A 16627-nucleotide genomic window follows, 5' to 3' on the forward strand; every position below is an offset into this window, starting at 1 on the left:
TTTCTTCTTTTTCTCCAAATCACTTGCTCAGTTCCTACAAAATTTTATCTTATTAGTTGTCCTTTGATAACAAATATCAGTAGCCACTTTCCAATCAAATACATAACATGCTATTCATTTTTTGGTTTTTAAGAAATACTTGGATTCTTGTGATTTGTGTAAAATCAGCTAAACATGTAACTTGCAATCATGGTTTTAGCCAACCAGAATGCTAAAGAATAAGCAATTTTTTAAGTAAAGTACTAAGTAAATACTATAGAAGTCTGGTCTAATATTGTCTATTCTAGATCCTACTACCTCTTTCAGTTCTAACATTTTTTGCTCTACCTTCTAACATTCCTATTCCACAAACATTTATTAAGTGCCTACTAGGTACAAGGCATGTGCAGGATGTCACAAAAATAAAGATAAACAAAAGCAGTCCCTGCCTTCATGAAGCTTAGATTCTAATGGGGGTATAGCTAGAGAACGAGGGGTTGGAGGGAGACTGATAGAAAAATAAGTATGTTTTCTTTCAGTTCTAATCTTTCATTATGCAGGACTTGTCCATAAAACAGAAAATGCTACAATTCTAAAAAATTAAATGCTAAATGATCAGAGGGCAACTAGATGGCACAATGGATAGTGCTCAGGGATTGGAATCAAGAAGATTCATCTTCCTGATTTCAAATCTGGCCACAGATACTTAGTAGCTATGTGATCATGGGCAAGATGCTTAATTATATTTGCCTCAGTTTCTTAGAGAAGGAAAGCTGGAGAAGGAAATGGCAAACCACCCTAAAATCTTTATCAAGAAAATCCCAAATAAGAGTCATGAAGAGTCAGGTACTGAAATGACTGGACAACAAACAACAATATATGCAGGAAAAAAGTGATGATCTTGATGGAAGTATCAAATACTTTAAAATACTAATAGTAAAAAGAGATTTCTGACCTCCCAAAAGTATACAATGATAGAATTAATTATAAGAATGTGATTTCCCATGAAATCCTGCTTCATTTTAACATAAGAATACAATCTACTAAATCAGTGTGTACTTACCTTTCCTGAAACTATCCTTCTAGAGGGTCTGGATTTCTTAAGAGACAAAAGTGCCCAAGTAATAAATAATTTATCACGGGCTATCATCAGTCTATAAGCTTTTTCAGTTCTGATTTTCCTAGTCACTTAATACACATTATTTATGATGATAAGAAATGTTCACACAACTTACAATTCATTTTTTTAAGTCCACTTAATATTGCTTTGCACATATTAGATTAGGGCAATTCTATGAACAAAGATTCTTCCTGTTAATCACAAATAGCTAGTATTGCAATCAATTAATACTTCACAGTTCAAAATTTCTAGAATCCATGATTTTATTAGTGTCAACATAATATACCTTTACCAATGCAGATTGCATTCCACTATGCTATTGTAAACTATCTTTATATGGCCAAAAAAATTCAACAGGTCTTAATGAACATTATAGTAATAAGCGTCTATGTACTTAGCTTCACTGATTCTTTGACAATGGACCCACAACCTATCAATTAATCAACCTTGTGGACCTGGAAGAACATCTAAAAGTTTTACTCAGTTAGCAGGCTTTGAGAATCTATGGGCCCCTGACTCCACAAGAAGGCAATGGAAGAAACCTTAGTGGCAGTTGGCAATCCAGAATATTATAAAAGTGTTTTTTTGTTTTTTGTTTTTTTAAACAAAATTAACACCAAAAAGAAAAACAAGTTACATTGATGTTTTCATGAAATGCTTATTTTGCATGGCTTCTTCACTTTGTGCTGATCCATAATTTTCACCTTAAGATCTACATAAGACTTTTTAAGCTAAAAAGGTCCAAATGCAATCTGCTTTTCCCCAAGCAACACAACATACTCTGTACTAACAGCACCGGCATGGCACATGTACAAAACGCGGCACCCTGCAGTTAGGCAAACCGCCTTTATATTTTCTGTCTGGCAGCAATCCACTTGCGTGTCTGTATGTTTTTACAAGTACTCTATGTATTTCATTGCGTCAGCTGCATTTCTTTGAGTTTTAAATGGTCTGGGACCATTTTATGAAATGTTCTATATCTTTATGTGGAAAATAACATACACTGGAAAACTGTTCATCAGTCTAATATTTATATCTCTGTTCTTAAACCATCATCCACTATTACAATTCCTAATTTTCAAAATGCCACTTCATATTTGTATTCCACCAAAAATGCATGGATTTTGAGCCATTAACTTTCATTGTAAGATCTTCTAGCAGAAAACCATGGCAAGGAAAAGTTTATCCTTAATGATAAAAAAAATTAACATCAATAAATGCATGACAAATCTACATGTCTTAGATTTTCCAGGATGGTTCTGATTTGTAGAAAAGAGAATATATTTTAACAAAGCTTTACAAATGTAACATCTTTTGTCAGAACACATGTCCTGGTTTCTGATTTGGAAAATAAATTAAGAAGCATATATACAGAAATCCTTTCTCACTAGAATAGATGAAATCTAGAACAAAATGCCAGCCTTAGGCATGACTAAGACAATTAGAAAATTAAAATTACTATTGAAAATGTATTCATCACATGCTTTGGCTGAAAAAATGTAGTTACCATCTGTATCAATGGAGTGCATAATCGTATCAATGAAAGCACTGAGTTTTAAATATTGACATGATAAAATTTGTATTAGACATGATATGATTATATTTCTGTACCTTATTTTCCCCTTAGACTTGTTACTATCTGCAACTTATTTCTTATTTAAATGATAAATACTTACAGATTTGAAAATCAATACCAGGATTTCTCAAGAAAATACTTTTCAACTGAAAGTTTGATAGTTGCAACTTCTTGCCAACTAGGCCGAGAGTATCTATAAACCTCTTAACCTTTAGTAAACCTAGATTCCTGAATTAGCAGTCTTCTTCACTCATAGATTAAATATAATACCTCCAACGTAACAGTCACCCAAAGAAATGACAACTCCTCTACCCAAGCACTTAAAAATTACAAAAAATAATGGGTTTTTCCAAACTTAATGGGCATTTTCACAAGACATGATTGGATACCTCAACTTAACCTAAGAAAAGAAAAAATATAATTGTATTTTAAAAGATTAGATGTTCTAGAATCCAAAAATTGAGGAAGAATCTAGAACATTTTTGGATAAAGGTCAAGTTTTTCTCTTTTCACGTTATTCCAAATTTGCCTTTCTTCTAACATGTACTTTTAGACCTCTGAGATATACTAGAATTTGCCAGAGGATGTTTAATTAGTAGAATAAGAATTTGGGCCAGAAATACTGGGTAAGTGCTATAAATTATTTTACACAAACTCCCAAAACCCCAAGTTTTGCCTTAGGCTTAAAGTTCCTGGAAAACATGGCAAACACTATTCTCTTGCACCAAAAATACTACATATAGATACTTATGAAATCTAGTTTGTAACTCAGGAGCTACATTAACTATACATCACATTAAGTTTTTGCTCAGGACATAGACATTTAAGCACATTTAAGAGAAGTTTATTTTAAATAAGAAGAAATGCAAAGATTCCAAATTATGTTTTCTTCAATGGGTACCACATAATGATAAGACTTAATTTCATCTCTGTATCGTTCATCTATTTCATTTTGTATATACACTGTAAGAACTGAGGTTGTTCAGGTAACAGGCTAGAGGGCCTCTGAGTTCTCTTACAACTTGAAAATCCCTTTAATTCTAAAAGCACAGCAAATCACATCTACAGTAACTTTAAAATTAAAACACTAAAAATGTGACTAATCAAGAAGCTTACCTTGGACTAAAAATATACCAAGTATCAGTGACCTTCCTATTTACCACTATATAATAACCAACACAATATCTTGGCTGCTAAGAAAGATATGATATGTCTTGATATGTTTTTAGACTGTGTATAAAAACCTAGCCTAACCACCCCCTCTCGAAAGGAAACACACAAAAAAAGTTTTAGAATAGTTGCAAAGTATAATCTCATTTTTCTAATTTCATGGCATTTAAAATACTATCTTTCCTTCCCCACAACCTAAATACTAATCCACACTATAGCCTGATTTAATTTTCCAGATGAGAGGATGAGAACATACTGCAAAAGGGTTCAAAGTCTGCTATATTACTTTTTAAATCATCTTGTTAATATATGATTTTATAAATAAAAAAAACACACACACATAAAGTGCTCAACTACAGAAATTGTCTATTTCAGAGGCAAGTTAAAGTCTTATATATAAAACTAAAATTTTAAAAATTTATTTAAAAGGAAAAAACAAACAAAAGTTAATTTTTGGTAGGACAAAAAAAGGTTTTTGATAGCAAGACAGAAAATGGTAACAAACTGTAATTATACCAATAAAAATCTTCAAAGAAACTGTTTCAGCTACAAAAATTCAGCTTTGTTTACTCTAAATTGTAAATGGCCTCGATAATTGGTTCAGTCTTACAAAACAATCACAACTCTTTTAGAGATGGATCCTTTTTATAACTTGAAGTCTGCAAGTTCACATTATTAAAGAGTTAAAACATTTCTTGAAGGGGCATATTTGTATTACTTTAAAAGCAAAAAAAAAAAAAAAATAAAATAAAATAAAAAGATCCAATCAGTATTTCTTTATGTAGCCTTCAATATCTAAGCTATCCAAAGAACTAGTAAAATTCAGTCTCAACTTTCCTTTTTAGACTATGATACTGCATATTTGACAAACTTAGCATGACAAAATCCAAAATGCTACATATTTCAATAGGAGCTATTATTATAATTATTATTCTAAACAATTATTCTAGCTTCTAAATAGATTCTCCCCTTCTCTAACTTCCCTTCACAAAACAAGCAAACAAACAAAATCTACGTCCTTAATTTGTCCCCTTAAACTAGGTAAACATTTTAAAAGGCTGTTTTTGGGGAAGTCAAAGTGCCACATAAATGGCATATTAAACAATAATTCCCAATTTAAAACTCAGGAACTTAATATGCTACTTAAGACAGAGTAAATCACAAGGGATTTAAATATATGTTTAATATAATAATACATAATACATAATAACTACATTTTTAAACATATACCCTCAAACTCCCCTTCCCCAAAAAATAATTCTAGGCCTCAAAGCAATTTAAAAACACAAAGAATACAGCAGATAAAAAATATCTGGGTTATTACCAATCTGAAAAATCATGTTTTTCCATAGAGCTCTTCTTTTTAAATTTCCTCCAATACTGGCATTTCAGAGCTAACTTAATATCTTGAGTATAGTTTGCAAGCTTCCCAGATTGTAAGCATACAGACAATTATTGAATACAGGAACACATAAAACCCACCTCAGCATGGTATAAGCAATAGCCCCATTCATGTAACAGATTACTCTTCAAAATAACATATTCTGCCTTTCAGACATATTCTGCCTCTATGTGACTATTTATGCATAAATAGCAGACACTGACCTATTGTTTTCCATAGTTGGAGTTGTTATGAATGTAGTACAGTTACCAATTAAGTGAATCAACAAGTACTAAATACATCAGCTGTTGTACAAATAATGAGCCTGTTGACGTTAGGCAATAAAATTGGGGGGTTGGGGGGAGGAGGGAGAGGAGGCCATGAACGGAGGTTTATCTTTGTTTCCTGGGCATGTTGATGGATTTTTGAACTGTGAATGCCAAAAAAGATTACTGATAATTTGAAATATTTTCCATAACCCCTTTTTAGTCTCAAAATAGAATGAGCACCTAATAATTCTCAAAACGTAATGCTACAGAAGCCCCAACAAGTTATACTTAACATGGAATGAGGAAGAAGGGAAGAAGTTGAGAGAAGAATTACAAAAAACATAAAAAGGGTGAAGGGAGGAGAGAAATAACACCCCCCCAAAAAAAAACTGAACAGGTAATATGCTTATGTAGATGTTTTTAATAAAACTGAAGAAGTTTTAATAAAAAGCTTAAGACTGGATATCTATTTTTAGTGGTTACATATTTAGAAGGGGTGTGTTTCCTTAAAAACTAATATAACCTTGCTATTGATGCCCAAATTTTATCCCATTTTCATATAAATGCATATGTATTTTCTTATAAGTACATAAATTTGAGGGGGAGGTAGAAATTTGTTACAATGTATTCTGAACCTTAAATTTCAATTCACTTTCTAGATGGGATCTCTTTTTCCCCACTCATTTAATGCCAATAATAATATCACACCATTTCACCAACCTGTAGCATTATAAAATACAATATTTATGGAAAAGAAGATCTTGAATATGGAACATCAAAAGAGGACAGGACCCTTGAGATCTATTTCATTCTAATCCATTCATTTTATAATTACAATAGATAAGATTAAACTCAATTGAAAGCTGTAACCTCTTGAACATAAAATCACCTTATATGATTATTATAGATATAACATCTGCTGAAGAATAACTGTAAATTATTTGCATACACACATATATTTGCATACTGGACAGCATATACATATGGAGTCATATTTCATATCACAAAATTAACTATAATGAATCTTGAAAGCAAGGTCAATATGTACTCATCATATTAGCTACCTCAATGTATTACATATGGTAGGCACTCAATAAGTGTGTGTTCAGTGAATGAACAGATTCTGTTCTTCCACATCACTGGTAAGACAATTCAAGTAATAACATTGCTTAAATTTTATGCTTTCATAAAACATTTATAATGCTTTGAAATTTACAAAGCATTTTCCTTACATAACCCAGGGAAATTCAATGTATATAAATATGTGTATATGTTATGGGATAGTTCTCTGGAAAGCAGTACAAGAGAGAACCTGGGAGAAATTCTTATTATAGAACATGTATATATGTTACATATATAGAGAGCATACATATATATTGTGTTAACAAATAACATGTGTGTCATATCATGGCTATTTGGCAAAAGAAATAGGTACATATGGAGGATCTACAGGTGAGAGGTAAAATGATTTGCATTTGGTCACAAAACTCATAAATGTCAAAACCACAAATTCAATTCAAACCTCCCAAATCAAATCCAGGGCTCTTTCCACCTCATCAGAACTGTCTCATTTGATTCTGTACTTAAATACATTTATCCCCATTTGACAGAGAAGAAAATTGAGACATAAAAAGATTCAGTGACTTAGCCAAAATCACATGATTAGTCAATGACATAAGCAAAACCCCAAACTGGACTTTTCATTCCTAGTGTGGTAATTTACCACACTTTGTTATTTCTTCAGAACTACAGTTAAAAACAACCTCCAAGTTGGTGGTATGGGGCAGCAAAAAAGTTATAGACTTCTGTAAGAATTCTGAGTTGGAATCATTGCTCTTCTGCTTACAAACTATGTAACCTTAGAAAGTTTCTTTACTTGCCTGAGTTTCAGTGTAGTAATCTGTAAAGTGAAAGATAGGCAGAGATACTACAATAGAGGATAGTATCCAGCATTCTCCCCAGTAGCCCAGGTGTGCAATGTCATTATCAAATTAGTTTTTGGTCACCAGATCTTACCGGGTCTTTCTTCGTAACACTCTCACATGTCCCCTTCTCTCTATTCACATAACTAACACCCTAGATCAGAAAGACCTCATCTGGATTATCATAATAGAATTGGATAATTACTAATACAAACTAATAAAAATGCTAATATTAATAGTAATCTCTCTCTCTCTCTCTCTCTCTCTCTCTCTCTCTCTCTCTCTCTCTCTCTCTCTCTCTCTCTCTCTCTCTCTCTCTCTCTCTCCCCTCCCCCCAATCCATCCTCAAGAATACTCTCAAATTGACTTCCCTAAAGTGCAGGTCTGACAGTCAATCCACCCCACTTAATAAATTCCAATGTTGTGTGTTTTTTTTTTTTTTCTCCTTTTGTTTTTACCTCTAGGATCAAATGCAAATTCCTTTGTTTGACATTAAATGCTCTTCACAACCTGGTCCTTTCCTATTTTTCCAACCTGGAATTGCTTTCCAAGAGGGATTCTAACAGTCAAGGCACACAAACCAACCAGCTATTCATAACACAAAACAGTCTATCTATCCTTTACACCAAACAAAGGCTCAAAAAACAAAACAAAAAACAAAAATAACAAAAAAAAAAAAAAATGCTCTAAAAATCCAACTGGAATTCCTAGAAGAAATGATCTGAGTTAAAATGTGAGTTTGTACTAGTTTTTATAAATGAAATGAGAGCTTTAAAGAAAAAATTTTGAAAATAAATGAAAGCTATGAAGAAGAGACCTCAAGAGAACAATATCTTGATTTATAAAAGAAGTACACATTCTTAAGTAATAGACTCACCAAAAATAAGAATGAATCAAGCAGAAGTTAATGATTGAATCAAATCTGTGTGTTTTCTTGTCTGTTTGAAACAGACAAAAATATATATACTGACAAAATTAAAATATAAAGTATCTCATATCAAATGCAACTGATTTGAAATACAGATCAAGGAGAGATAATTTAAGAATAGATAGATGATGAAGAATAAAAAAAAAAGATGGGAGGAAGGGAGGGAAAGAAGAAGGAAGGGAAGGATAAAGGGAAGGGAGGAAGGAAGGGAGAAAGGGAGGAACCTGGTTGTCATATCTCAAGAAATCATGACAGAAACCTAACCCTTCATAACCCTTTCCTTTGACTGCTTCATTCCCCTCCATCCATACCTTTCAAAACTCCTTTAGAGGGAAAGTGTTCAGGACAAATATGTCTTCATTCTTCTCCAGGCTCTCCTGGACTTCTGACTCCCTGAACTTTCTTTACTATGTCCCTTCCACAGGCAACTTCCCCACTTGTTTTTGAGTAATTTTTTTTTATGTTGTCTCTCCCATTAGATATAAATTCCTTGAAGGCAATGTCTATTTCTCTGCTTATGTTTATATTTCCATGTTTAACACAATGTCTAACATAAGAAAATATTTAATAAATGCTTATTGAGTTAGAATCAAAAGACAAATGTGAAAACAGAAAGAATCTGCTAGTCATCTCATGAAAGAAGAAATAGCACCATACCCAGAATTCTGAGTTTCCAGATCAAAGAAAAATACTTCAAGTCCTCAGAAAAACTTGAAGTACCAAGAAGTCACAATCAGGATCACACAACAATTAGCAGCCACCATTATAAAGCAGTAAAGAACTTGGAAGAAGGTCAAAAATATGGGCTTATAACAAGAATAATTTATCCACCAAAACCAAATAACACCCTATCTTAGACAGGTCTTTGGGCAGATAGGTGGCACAGTGAATAAAATACTAGACCTAGAGTTGGGAAGTCTCTCCTAGTTACTTATTAGCTATTTGAATCTAGGAAAGTCACTAAATCCTATTTGCCTCAGTTCCTCATATGTAAAATAAGCTGGAAAAGGAAATTACAAACCACTCAAGTTTCTTTGCCAAGAAAACCCCAAATGGGGTCATAAAGAGCAAGACACTACTAAAATGTTACTGAACAAATGAACTGGTACTTTGAAAATGGACTTTTAATAAAACAGAGAACTTCCAAGCATTCTTGAAAAAAAGATCTTGAAAAGTAGACACAATGAAATGCAAATAAAGTAGTAAAGAAAAATAGAAATGAGAAATTTGAAAAGTGAAAAATAAGGCAGCTATGAAAAAATACACAACCTTTCTTTGCTTTAGTTTCTCCACCTGTAAAATGAACTTGCAAAGGAAATGACAAATTATTTTATTATCTTTGTCAAGAAAACCCCCAATGAGGTCAAAAAGAGCCAGACACAGGCAAGACTGAACAACAGTTTGAAAAGTCTTTATAAGTAAAGATGAAATGTTTGCATCCTGATGGAGGGTAGGGGTAAAGGAAGGAGAATGATTCAAGTACCAAAATATGGGTAGAGGTTGTAAAGGAAGTGAAATAAGATGGAGTGATCTTAAAAGGAAAAAAGAAAGTAAGTAATGATACATTAGGAAAAAAAGAGAAAGGGAGTAGAGTGACTTATCTGACATAGGGAAAACAAAAGTATACACCTAACAGGGAGGGAGGAGGAGCATGAATCTCTTAAACATGACTGAACTGTTAGTAAAATGAGCAGAAACAGGAGGACAATTTATAGTTCAACACATATTATAAAAATAAAGTATTCTATAATATGTAAAACTCTGACTCTGATCAATTGTGATTCAAGAGAACTGATGGTAGAGAATGCTAGCCACCTCCAGACAGAAAGATGATGGTAGGGTCCGCTAGATGGCGAAGTAGATAGAGCACCAGCCCTGAAGTCAGGAGTACCTGAGTTCAAACCTGATCTCAGACACTTAAAACTTCCTAGCTGTGTGACGCTGGGCAAGTCACTTTATCCCAATTGAGCCTCAGAGGGAAGGAGGGAAGGAGAAAGGGAGGGAGGAAGGAGAAGCAAGGACGAAGGGGGGGAGGAAAGGAGGGCGGAAGAAGGTGTACTAGATATTTAGAATAAGGTATGCTTTCTTAAATGTGGCCAATGTGAAAATGTGTTTTGATTACTATGCATATTTATTCAAAGGGGTTTTTTCTTCCTTTTTTTCCCCATACTGAGGGAAAGTGAAGGGAGAGAGAACACAGATGCTTGCTAATTGAACAAAATTTATTTAGAAAAATAAACATTACAAAAGTATAGTTCCAAGAAAAATGTTATGAAAGTAACTTTCCCCTCTGAATCTCTGCTTATTCATTTTTGAAATGAGGAGGATTGTATCAAATGACTTCCAAAGTCCCTCTCAGATCAAAATTCTAAGATCCTATATCTTAACTCCCTTTGGATACAAGCTCCTAAATTCAAATCCTAACAGTGCCACTTTTGCTTGAGGAATCTTGGGAGAGTAACAACCTCTCTAGGCTTCCGTTTCCTCATCTATAAAATGAAGGGACTAGATTAGACGACTTCTAGGTCTAAATCTAAAACTGTGATGGCATAATAATATGTCATTGTCTATTATCATAGACTAAAAGCATAGTGATATTCCAGTCTCAGTATAGAATAAGTTGTGCTTTGGTGAAATTAGGGGGGAAAATGAGATTCATTTACATAAATAAAATATAATTTTTCCCATATTATTTTAGAATGCTTTATCATGATTTGAGACATATCTTCTATGGACAGTGGTTTCTGCCTCCCATCCTTAACAACTCTATTAATGGTCTATAAACACTAATACATACGGCAAGTACAAAAATAAAAAAAGAAAAAAAAATAAACCACCCAACTCAGAAATAAATAAATCCTTGTGATTAATAAATATTTGGTGCTATGTACCTGCTGATTTATGTTTCCTAAATTTTATTAAGACAGGTGACCTGATATTTTGAATAAAAGGCAGCAGTAGAGTCAGAAAGACCTGATTCAAGCCCTGAATTTGACCCAATTTTATGATGAAACTTTTATGAGGTCTCTGCTCTCAGTCAAACAATTCTCTAAAACTAATAATATTGTCCCTGGAATGAGAGCATTTAGGTTTAAACTATACCTCTGACAATATCTGTGTAACATTAAGAAAGTCACTTAACATTCCTAGACCCCAGTTTTCTTATTTACAAATGAAGGGACTAGACCAAATGGCCTCTGAGGTCTCTTCTACATCTAAATCTATGACCTTATAATGAGTAACTAATTTGCATGCAGAGAGTTCTACATCAGAAGACTCATACTTCAATATAAATAATAATATTTCCTCAAACACCTTAAATTTGCAATTTCTCAAATTTTCCAAGCTCTACTAGTCCACCTCCACCTCAGCTGCACACAGAGATGGCCACGCTCTTGATGTGACCATCATGCCCAGTTGTTTTATTATTTAATCAAAAACTGCTGTCGTTGCCCCGCATCCTTTATTCTGTATTACCCAAACTATTGTTCTTCACCATGGTCACCATAACTCTATAAAGCAATGTTCACTTTTGCTAAATTCAGAATAAGGAAAAAAAATTGAAATAATATAAGAAATGTCTCATAGATTACAGGGATAGAGGCTACATCTGTGATTTCACTGGAATAGAAAATTCCTTGGTTAGCAAACTCTATCTAACAATGCAGATTGGCACTTACTCTGCAACATACAGTTCTAGAGAGTTGCCTGTAACAGAAGAAGATTAAGCAACTTGTCCAGGGGCACACAGCTAATGCACATAGTTAGCTTTCTATCCCTGTACTTCAATGTTCTTCCAGGAATATGGAAATCTAAGTTATTATTTATGCAGTGTTCTCCCAACTATTCTACAACATGTAAATGTTGTGATATGAATGGAATTCCCTGAGAAAATGCTGACACTTGTATATTTGTCTTTGTAAATGAAATATGAAATTATGTTATCAAAAATTACACCATATGTCACTTATTATCTGAACAGAGATTGATTTCTTCTATTTTTATCAGAACCTATGATCCCTCCATACTAGAATCACAGGCCTATACCCAAAATTTCTATATAGTTCTAAGGTTTAGAATCGAAAGGAACCCTCCATAAAGCCTCAAAAGAAAAGAAACTAAAGCTCAGAGAGATAAAAGGTTTCTCTCAAGGCTATGAAGTAAATGTGAGTGGCACCTGAATCTGGCACTGGAACTCTGGTCTTCAAATCCAATCTACTTTCCACAATACCAAGCTGTCTCCCTATAAAGCATGCAATTCATTCTCAGCACTTCACATCTCTACCCTTCTGATAATGATTGTCGAGACTTACATACATATCTGAAACCTTGCAGTTTCTCCAATTGTCAGTTGACTTTCCCATTAATTAAAAAAAAAAAAAAAAAAAAAAAAACTAAGCCTATTAATTTCACCCCCAAATTAACTCCCAACTTTTATGCTTTTTGCATTCAAATCTCCTAACCACCAAGATTTTTATATTTTGGAATAATCTTTGGTTCTACCTTTTCTTTATCCTAAAGGATTAAAAAAAAAAAATCAACAATTCTTGTTTGTTCTTTATTTTGAAATGCCACATATATATTGCATTTTTATCCAAGGCTTTCATCATCTTAAACCTAGATATCTCACAGATCTTTCTGCCTCTTGACAGGCCCTTCTCCAATTCACTTGGAATGCTGACACTACTGTAATCTTCTGGAAATTGTAAGGTTACTTAAAAATATTTAATATTGCTCTTTATCTTACAATACAGGAATTCCATCTATTTAAGATCATAGGGTTTTTAGAGTTGGAAGGACCTTACAGAACATCTAGAACAATCCCATTATTAGAGTATGACTCCCCTTACCCAGCTCTAACAAAGAACTGCTTTGGTCTGTCATGGAGAAGCATCCCACTAGCTGTGTTTAGGCCCAGGGAGCAGAATAGAATGAATAAAGAGGGAGACCATCATATGGAGTCTGACTTTTCTAAGTATTAAGAAGCATTTGCAATTTCAACTGGGGAATGGTTAAATAAGTCATAATAAAAAAATATAATAGACTAACTGGGCCACAGGAAATTATAAAGAATTCAGAGAAGCTCAGGAAGATGTATAAACTGATACACAGTGAAGTAAGTAGAAACAGGGAAATAACATGTACGATGACTACAATATTGTAAGTGAAAAGAACAAAAAAAAAAAAAAAAAGAAAAGAAAAGAAAATGAAACAACCTATATTTATATGTATAACATCTAAGCTTGTCCTTCACAAAAGTAGGAAAAATGCACCTACTTCCTCTCCTTTACAGAAGCAGGAGGTGTGGAGGACAATGAGTACAGAAATTTATTGCATATATTATTGAGCAAAGTTTATCTCTTGGTTAGTTTTCCCTCTTTATTTGTTGTTTTTTTTTTAATTTCTTTATATTAAGGACAGTTCACTGGCTAAGGGAAAGAGAAAAGATATATTTTAAAAATGATAGCAATAAAAATGTACAAATAAAAAAAGGTACTATTTAATGGTTAGAACTATACAACAATAAGGGGGCTATACTGAAAGGTAATGAGATCTTTATCACTGGAAGTTTTTAATCAAAGGCTAAATAGAGGATGTAGTGCTTCAAATAGAAATTGGTCTAAGCAAACCTTAAAGTCTTTTCTGGATCTAAAGATTTCACGACTGTGATTCTATTAATTTAATTCTTCTGAATTATCCTTGCTAGGCTCGTCAAGTAAAGATTTGTCTCTAGTTAGCTCTATTCAGGGATTTCCTCCCAAAAAACCCTTCTTTAAAGTTACTATAGGAATCACTTCTGCTTCCTGAGAAGCAGACTTTAAAGTTAATTCAAGACAATTTCAAAAAGACAAAACCAATGACAAAAGAAGTTGTAGAAAAAGTTTTTAGCCATAAGTGAGAGGGGTGTTCAAGAAAAGGATGACAAAGCTAAAAATACAATTGCCTTTTCCCTATATGATGATACTATATGATGATCAATTCTGATGGACGTGGCCATCTTCAACAATGAGATGAACCAAATCAGTTCCAATTGAGCAGTAACGAACTGAACCAGCTACACCCAGCAAAAGAACTCTGGGAGATGACTATGAACCACTACATCGAATTCCCAATCCCTCTATTTTTGTCTGCCTGCATTTTTTATTTCCTTAAGAGGCTAATTGTACACTATTTCAAAGTCCGATTCTTTTTGTACAACAAAATAACTGTTTGGACATATATACATATACATATATTGTATGTAATTTATACTTTAACATATGTAACACGTATTGGTCAACCTGCCATCTGGGGAAGGGGGGTTAGGGGGAAGGAGGGGAAAAATTGGAACAAAAGGCTTGGCAATTGTCAGTGCTGTAAAATTACCCATGCATATATCTTATAAATAAAAATCTATAATAATAATAATAATAATAATAATAATAATAATAATAATAATAAAGAACCTGGTAAAACCCTGATAAAAGAATTCTATCCCTATATTTGATAGTAAAGAAAAATCAATATAATTCCCATCCAAAAGATCAAAGTTCTCAGTATGTATGCTAATTACAAGCAATCAAACAAATGAACCAAAAAGAACTTGAAAAATCTTATGAATGCTCTTATTTTTAAATTAAGGTTTAGGATATCCTTTAACAAAATGGCCCAGAATCTTCAAAAACAAGCACTTCCGATCTACTACTACTAACATACAAAGACCAAACAGCAACTTTGCCACAAACTCACTCTATGACCTTAAACAAGAGATTACACACTTCTTGACTTCATTAAAAAAAAAAAAAAAATCTTAGGAAAGAGGAGGTCCTGAAAGACATCCCAGGACATCCTTCCCCTTTAATCCAAGCTACTAGTTCTCCAAATCCCACTGAATGAGAAACCCAGAAAAAAAGGCATAGGAAGGAGTTTCCTCCTCACCCCCCAGCCTCGTTTCCTCCTATGAATAGCCTACTTCCCTTTTCCATTCCTAAGTACACATTGAGAGAGATTCCTATGTACTTCCCAATGCACATTTCTATGGAAGGAACCTTCAATCCAATATTCAGGTTCATGCCCTTCTTCCTTATTAATTATGAGCTGGGGCCTTTCATCCTAACCCTTCACCTATCTGCACACCTTCAAAATGCACATATGCAGGAAGACAACAAAAGAAATCCTCCAGCAAAATGGAAACTTCACCAAGTGCTGCTTCATGGTATCCTAAAGACCATCAGACTTCAGCAACCACCCTTCCATTGAGTCATTCATATCCCTGCCCTCTGGTATCTCAAAACTAAGGCTTAACTTTCCACAGATGAGGAAGGAGGACATTCCAGCCATGGGAGATAAAGTTTAAAATGCTCGAAGCTGGGAAATGCAGTGTCTTGTTTGAGGAACAGCAAGAAGATCAAAGTCATTAGATCACAGACTATGTGTGTGTGGGGGGGGGGGGGGAAGGTGGTAACAAGACATAAAAAAGACTGAACGGGACAAAGGCTTATGAAGTAAATAGTATATTTATATTTATTTTAAGAAGTCAGGGCTTCTTAAACTTTTTCCACTTTGCATCCCTTTTAACCCATGAAATTTTTACACAATCTCAGGTATGTAGGGATACAAAATATGTATACAAATCAAACATTTACTGATATCATAATTTTGCCACCCCGACATTCAGTTACACAACCCCACATGGGATCATAATTTTAAGATGCTTTGTAGCAAGTACTATAACCAGGACTGAAACGTAAATCATAAGTACTCCATAATGAGAGAAAGGGACTTCTAAGCCTGGAATAGGATGTGCCCTTTGTTCCATGTAGTCTCTACATGTATACCTCATCAATTCTCTACTTTAGGTGATGGTGGTAGTAGTGGTGGTGATGGTAGTGATGTAAATGGTGGTGATGGAGGAGGAGGAGAAAGCAAACAAAAAAAAAAGACAAAGAAGCACCAATAGCAGCAGCCACACACATCCCCAATACATGCACACACATATCCCCAATGAGGACAAATCCAAATCATATAGATGCCAAAATATTTATAGCAGCCTTTTTTATGATAGCAATGAACTAAAAACTGAAAGGTTACTAGTATCTATTAGAACATACCTAAACAGATTTTGATATAACAGAAATTCAGAAAAACGTGAGAAAAATTATGTAAATTTTGCAGAATTAAATTGAGTAAAAGCAAAAGAACACATGAAAACAACATTATACAACAGGTAAACTAAGTATAATGACTCATCAGTCCTGGAGAAATAAAGTATGGAAGATGTATTTAACAAAGCTGTACACAGT

At 33.6% G+C, this 16627-nt stretch overlaps 1 protein-coding gene across 6 annotated transcripts in view; it reads right to left on the reverse strand.

Annotated features, from left to right (window-relative positions):
- DENND1A (DENN domain containing 1A) overlaps nucleotides 1-16627 on the reverse strand; it is a 701497-nt gene that overhangs the window by 543724 nt on the left and 141146 nt on the right. The window contains exon 1 of one of the 6 annotated variants that reach the window (XM_074293046.1): nucleotides 5328-5388. The exons of the other annotated variants lie outside the window; for them this stretch is intronic. The gene's annotated coding sequence lies outside the window, so the exon portion shown is untranslated. Of the gene's footprint in view, nucleotides 1-5327; nucleotides 5389-16627 lie in introns of those variants that run through there. 6 annotated transcript variants of the gene reach the window in all.

Source organism: Sminthopsis crassicaudata, chromosome 2, assembly GCF_048593235.1.
Source record: "Sminthopsis crassicaudata isolate SCR6 chromosome 2, ASM4859323v1, whole genome shotgun sequence".
Taxonomy (NCBI): Eukaryota; Metazoa; Chordata; class Mammalia; order Dasyuromorphia; family Dasyuridae; genus Sminthopsis; species Sminthopsis crassicaudata.